The 6,796-nt window shown below is 45.8% G+C and overlaps 1 pseudogene; it reads right to left on the bottom strand.

Moving 5' to 3' along the window:
- Nucleotides 1-1,902: 1,902 nt before the first annotated feature.
- Nucleotides 1,903-2,021, bottom strand: LOC133384649 (5S ribosomal RNA; annotated as a pseudogene).
- Between the last annotated feature and the right edge of the window lie 4,775 nt (nucleotides 2,022-6,796).

Below are 6,796 nucleotides of genomic sequence, written 5' to 3'. Positions count from 1 at the left end.
CCAAAGGTCCATCTGGTCCAGCATTTTCTTTCTCCTGGATACTCCTGAGGAGTGTATAGGGCATAAAGGGATGAAGTCTTCCCACCCCCATTCCCCAAAAGTCTGATATTCAGAGGTACACTGCCTCTGGACATGAAGTTCTATTGAGTTATTATAGCTTGATGGACCTACTCTTCATGAATTCATCTAATACAGTTAAAGTATTATCACAGTGGCTACATGAGTCAGTTGAAGCTGCAGCCCATATATTGGAGCAAAAGTTACAAAAAGAACCCACTGTAAAGTGTACCATGGACATATCAATATATATATAATGAAATACATTCCTTGCTAAAACCAGATTTTACTATACATAGAACATTTGTAAGAAATCATCTCCAAACATTTCATTATTGCAATCCTTTATATAGAGTAACACTTTCTGACTAATTTGGAAGTACCAAATTGTGGATTAAACAAAGGGCATTAAGACTTTTTGGATGTCATTTATAATGCTCAGTTTCTGTCTATGTCTCAATTAGCGATCAGATTAGAAACAGGCTCTCTCTCGGCTTTGTCATCTTCCATGCAAATGCTGTGAAAGCAAAAACCTTCAACAGGATAATGCTGAAACTGATTTTAACCCCTTTTGAAAAATTAGTTTCCTGAGGCTGTAAAATTTGAGGACTGCTATCACTAATGCATCAATCACTGATACAAAGTGGAGATAATGACCTTAAGATAAAATGGGGGCGAGGAGTGCTTGAGAAATATTAATGAAGAAATCTGGCAAATTATTTTTTCAAAATGGTTCAGATTTTTAGGGTTCTAGAATGTACTGGCGCCTCCGCAAGTACAGAATGGACTTCACACAATGGACCTCCAACTCATGGAGGCAATAACAGGGAGGAGGGAGGAGGAGCTAGCACACACATTCCCACTACTCGCGCTTGCGTGTTTACTGTACACCAGGGGCAGAGATGTTGCTGGACTCATCAACCCCAGCCGGTGTGGCCAATAGTTAGGAACTACAGTCCAACAATACCTGAAGGGCCACAAGCTCCTTATCCCTGCTGTACATGGTTCCAGAATGCCCTAAGAGAGCGAATGTATTCTCTGGCTATTTGGTATGTAATTTTTTTGGAACGGTATCCCAAATCCTAATTGCCTCAAAGTGGTGCTCACCTGGTATACTCACACAAAAAATTGTTAAATACATTTGAGCATTTGGCTTTCCCTGTTGGATGAGTAGGTCTCTTCCATGAGTGTCTACTCTGGAGTGTGTGTGTGAAAAAATCTGCTGTTTTCTGTGTTGTTTTTAACTGGGTTTTAGCTGTTTTTATTGTCTCTTGTACATCGCCTTGAGATGTGTGTATGGAAGGTGAGAATGATGATGATGACTAAAAGTACTGACCTGCTGTGGCTGGGAGGAAGACAAAAATAAATAAATAAGAGAAATTTTGAGAAATGATGGACTTGGCTAAATGTGTATGAAATACAAGATGGATATTAATGGGCATAAAGTCTTTTAGATGCTGATGTAGTCAATACAAAGTATGAAAGCAAAATATTAAGCACATCAGAAGCTAGAACATAGGAAGCTGCCTTATACTGAGTCAGACCCAATGGTCCAGCTAGCTCAGCGGTCCAACTACACTGACTGGCAGTGGCTGTCCATGGTTTTAAGTAGGAGTCTTTTCCAGCCCTATCTGGAGATTCTGGGGATTAAACCTGCGACCTTGTGCATGCAAGGCAGATGCTCGGCCACTGAGCTGCAGTCCTTCCCCCAAAGGACATTTGTTGTTGTTATATGCCTTCAAGTCGATTACAACTTATGGCAATCCTATGAATCTGTTTTGGATATATTCATAGGGGTTTCATGGTAAGAGGTATTCAGAGGTGGTTTACCATTGCCTTCCTCTAAGCCTATGTCACCCGGTATTCCTAGATGATCTCCCATCCAAGTACTAACCAGGCCTGACCCTGCTTAGCTTCCGATATCAGACAAGATTGAGCGTGTTCAGGGTAGTATGGCCGTAGGCTCCAAAAGGACATTACACACATTAATACCTATCTTGTATAAAAGATCACAAGAAAGTTTCCTTTCATAAGGTATCAAAGGAGAAGCAGGTGTGAATCTGGAACGAATCCCCAGAGTTGTGGGGAAGAAGCTGCTTGACCGGTTGCTTGCTCAGTCATGAGTAGCCTAACCAGTCATCAGCCAGGCCAGGCTGCTGCTGGTGGGGCTGATAAGAAATGGCAAACCTCTAGGCTCCTCCGGATGGTATATAATCCTCCAAGAAAGTCATGGAAAGGAAGCAATGGAGAGACCTGAAGGCTGCCTCTTAAGGGAAGAGAAAGGGCCCTGGTGGGGAGCAGTAGGTGGGTTAATCTTCTTCCCCCCTCCATAGTGGGTGATTTATTTTATTTATTTATTTAATTAAGCTTATATACCGCCCGACTAGCAACAGCTCTCTGGGCGGTGAACATTAAAAATACAATAAAAATAACACAATACAGTATATCACAATACAAAACTGTACAAAAAACTGTACAGTCTAAAATCAAAATATAATAATTTAGAATTAACAGGAATTAAAATGCCTCAGAGAAGAGAAAGGTTTTAACCTGGCGCCGAACAGATGATAGTGTCGGCGCCAGGCGCACCTACTCAAAAACACCATTCCATAGTTCGGGGGCCACCACTGAGAAGGCCCTAGATCTTGTCACCACTCTCCGGGCTTCCCTATGAGTCGGAACCCGGAGGAGGGCCTTCGTAGTAGACCGTAGTGTACGGGCCGGTTCATATCAGGAGAGGCGTTCTGACAGATATCGTGGTCCCGCGCTGTATAAGGCTTTATAGGTAAGTACCAACACTTTGAATCTGGCCCGGAAGCATATTGGAAGCCAGTGCAAACGGGCTAGCACAGGTGTTATATGCTCAGACCGCTTAGTTCTTGTTAGCAGTCTGGCCGCCGCATTTTGCACTAGCTGTAGCTTTCGAATCGTCTTCAAAGGTAGCCCTACGTAAAGCGCATTGCAGTAGTCCAGACGCGAGGTTACCATAGCATGTACCACTGATGTGAGGTCCTCCTTACTCAGATAGGGACGTAGCTGGGCTACCAACCAAAGTTGGTAGAACGCATTCCGGGCCACCAAGGCTACATGAGCCTCAAGTGTGAGGGAAGAGTCTAAGATGACTCCCAGACTACGCACCTGTTCCTTTAGGGGGAGTGTAACCCCATCCAGGACAGGGTATATATCCACCATCCGATCAGAGAAACCATCCACCAACAGCATCTCAGTCTTGTCAGGATTGAGTCTCAGTTTGTTAGTTCTCATCCAGTCCATTGTCGCGGCCAGGCAACGGTTCAGCACGTCGACTGCCTCACCTGAAGAAGATGAAAAGGAGAAGTAGAGCTGCATGTCATCAGCATACTGATGACAACGCACTCCAAAACTCCTGATGACCGCCCCCAGCGGCTTCATATAAATGTTAAAAAGCATGGGAGACAGAACCGAACCCTGCGGGACCCCACATTGGAGAACCCACGTTGTCGAGCAATGTTCCCCAAGCACTATCTTCTGGAGACGACCTGCTAAGTAGGAGCGGAACCACTGCCAAGCAGTGCCTCCAACTCCCAACTCCGCAAGCCTCTCCAGAAGGATACCATGGTCGATGGTATCAAAAGCCACTGAGAGGTCAAGGAGAATCAACAGAGTTACACTCCCTCTGTCTCTCTCCCGACATAGGTCATCAAACAGGGTGACCAAGGCAGTCTCAGTGCCAAAACCAGGCCTGAACCCCGATTGAAATGGATCTAGATAATCGGTTTCATCCAATAGCGCCTGGAGCTGGTCAGCAACCACACGTTCCAGGATCTTGCCCAGGAACGGAACATTGGCTACTGGTCTGTAGCTGCTGAAATCCTCTGGGTCCAAGGAAGGTTTTTTCAGGAGTGGTCTCACTGCCGCCTCTTTCAGACAGCCAGGGACCACTCCCTCTCGTAAAGAGGCATTAATCACTTCCTTGGCCCAGCCAACTGTTCCTTCCTTGCTAGTTTTAATTAGCCAAGAGGGGCAAGGATCCAGTACCGAAGTGGTCGCACGAACCTGTCCAAGCACCTTGTCCACGTCCTCGAACTGAACCAACTGAAACTCATCCAACAAAACATGACAAGACTGTGCTCCGGACACCTCAGTAGGATTAACTGCTATTAAATAGGAGTCTAAGTCCCGGCGAATGCATGAGATCTTATGCTGGAAGTGTTCAGCAAATTTATTACATCGAGCTACCGATGTATCTGCCGTATCTTGTAGGCCTGGATGGAGTAGGCCACGAACCACTTTATAAAGCTCCCGTGGGCGTGAGAGAGATGACTGAATAGTGGCGGCGAAATGTTGTTTTTTTGCCACCCTCACCGCTCCTACATAGAGCTTAGTAGAAGCACGAACCAGCTCATAATTTCATTCGTCGGGAGTTCGTCTCCATCTCCGCCCAAGCCGCCTCCTATCTTGTTTCATCGCTCTCAGCTCCGGAGTATACCAAGGAGCTGTATGAGCTCTACATAGGAGAGGGCGCGCAGGAGCGATCGTGTCAATAGCCCGGGTCATCTCTGTATTCCACAGCTCGGCCAGGGCTTCGACAGGAGCGCCAGTCTTATCAGCCGGAAAAAACCCCAGAGCCTTTTGAAAACCTTCAGAATACATTAGTCTCCGGGGGCGGACCAATTTAATAGGTCCCCCACCCTTGCAGAGGGAAAAGGCTACTGAAAGTCTAAACTTCAGCAAGCAATGATCTGTCCATGACAACGGGAGAGATGTAAAACTCCCCACATCCAGATCACTATCCCCATGTCCGGTAGCAAAGACCAGGTCAAGAGTATGCCCCGATGTATGTGTTGGGCCACTAACATATTGAGACAGCCCCATGGTTGTCATGGCGGCCATGAAGTCCTGAGCTGCCCCAGACAAAGTAGCCTCAGCATGAATGTTGAGATCTCCCAGTACTAATAGTCTGGGGGATCTCAACAGTACCTCCGAGACCACTTCCGTCAGCTCAGTTAGTGATGCTTCTCTGGTTTGATGGAAAGACAAAGGAGGGAGCACAACCTGCTCCCGAGAAAGCAGCACATGGCTGCCTAAACCTCTGAGGGTTTTGTGACCCCAGGATAATAATAATAATAATAATAATAATAATAATAATAATAATAATAATAATAAATTTTATTTTTCAGCCGCCTATCTGTCCGGGTTAGGGACACTCTAGGCGACGAACAACAAGAATAAAAACAATACATATAGATCAACATAATCAAATTTTAAGCTAAAAAACCATTCATTAATTCAGAACATAAATTAATCTGTCCCAATCTTGTAGGCCTGCCTGAACAGCCAGGTCTTCAAGGCTCGGCGATAGCTGGACAGGGAGGGAGCTTGTCTGAGATCAAAAGGGAGGGAGTTCCAGAGGGTGGGGGCCACAACAGAGAATGCCCTCTCTCTGGTCCGTACCAGCCTAGCTGGTCTCATCGGTGGGACCGAGAGAAGGTCTTGCGAGGCTGATCTCGTCAGGCGGCACAATCGGTGATTCTGGAGGCGTTCCTTCAGATATACTGGGCCGAAACCGTATAGGGTTTTAAAGGTCAACACCAACACCTTGAATTGGGTCCGGTAGACAACTGGTAGCCAGTGAAGATCTAATAACACTGGGGTGATATGATCCCAGCGACGGCTATGCGTAATCAAGTGTGCCGCCGCGTTCTGTACCAGCTGTAATTTCCGGACCGTTTTCAAGGGTAACCCCACGTAGAGCGCATTGCAGTAGTCTAAGCGAGAGGAGACCAGGGCATGTATCACCTGAGGGAGCAGGTGAATAGGAAGATAGGGACGCAGTCTGCGTATCAGATGTAATTGATACCAAGCTGCCCGGCTCACTGCTGTAATCTGAGCCTCCATGGACAGCTGGGAGTCAAGTATGACCCCAAGACTGCGGACCTGGTCCTTCAGGGGTAAACTTACCCCATCAAGCATCAGGTCAGTAATTCCTAACTTCCTTTTATCTCCCACAAGTAATACCTCAGTCTTGTCGGGGTTCAGCTTCAGCTTCAGATGGTGATAATTGTTTTTATATGTATTGGGGGGGAAATCCAACTAAACTTTAAGCTCCAAGGATGGGTGTGAGTGAACCTGATATGATGGCATAGAGAAAAACTGGGTGGCATTGCTATCACTGACGGGGGAAGATCATCTCTTCCAGCAGCTTCTCAGCTTTAAGTAATCAGGGTCAAATTACACTTTGTTTGTTTCCTGGCTCTCTCCTTTCGGTTGTCCTATTTTGAGAAGGGATAGCAGCCACACATCTCCCCACCTCCCAATCTTAAGGTGAAATCTCCGGTAAAATATCTGGCAATTCTAATTTTTATGTGTGTGTGTCTGAGCCTTGATTCTTTTCCTAGTGCTGGAAGCCCCAGGAATAATACTGTGAAATATAGTTCAATAAAAAAGGAACTGATTGGGCGATCTTTGACTGGAATCGCCACAAGCAAAACAAATGCAAGCCAAGAGTAATCTGAAATGAGGTCAGCCTAGGAGGTAAAAGCTGCAGAGAAATCTCCTCTCTCCTGGAGGGAAAGAAGAGATTTGAATGTGAGCTACCCGGAACAGCTAAATCAAAGCCAGGAAACTGCTCTTGAGAACAGCCATTTTGGTATCTGTGTATTATGCTGTGTTCATAAACCCAATGATAAAGAGGAGGGGGCTGCGTTCTTTACAGTTCAGAGCATCTATTAATTCTCTCTTATTATTCTAACGATATGTT

This window comes from Rhineura floridana, chromosome 4, assembly GCF_030035675.1.
Source record: "Rhineura floridana isolate rRhiFlo1 chromosome 4, rRhiFlo1.hap2, whole genome shotgun sequence".
NCBI lineage: Eukaryota > Metazoa > Chordata > Lepidosauria > Squamata > Rhineuridae > Rhineura > Rhineura floridana.
This window is presented reverse-complemented; position numbering and strand designations above follow the sequence as displayed.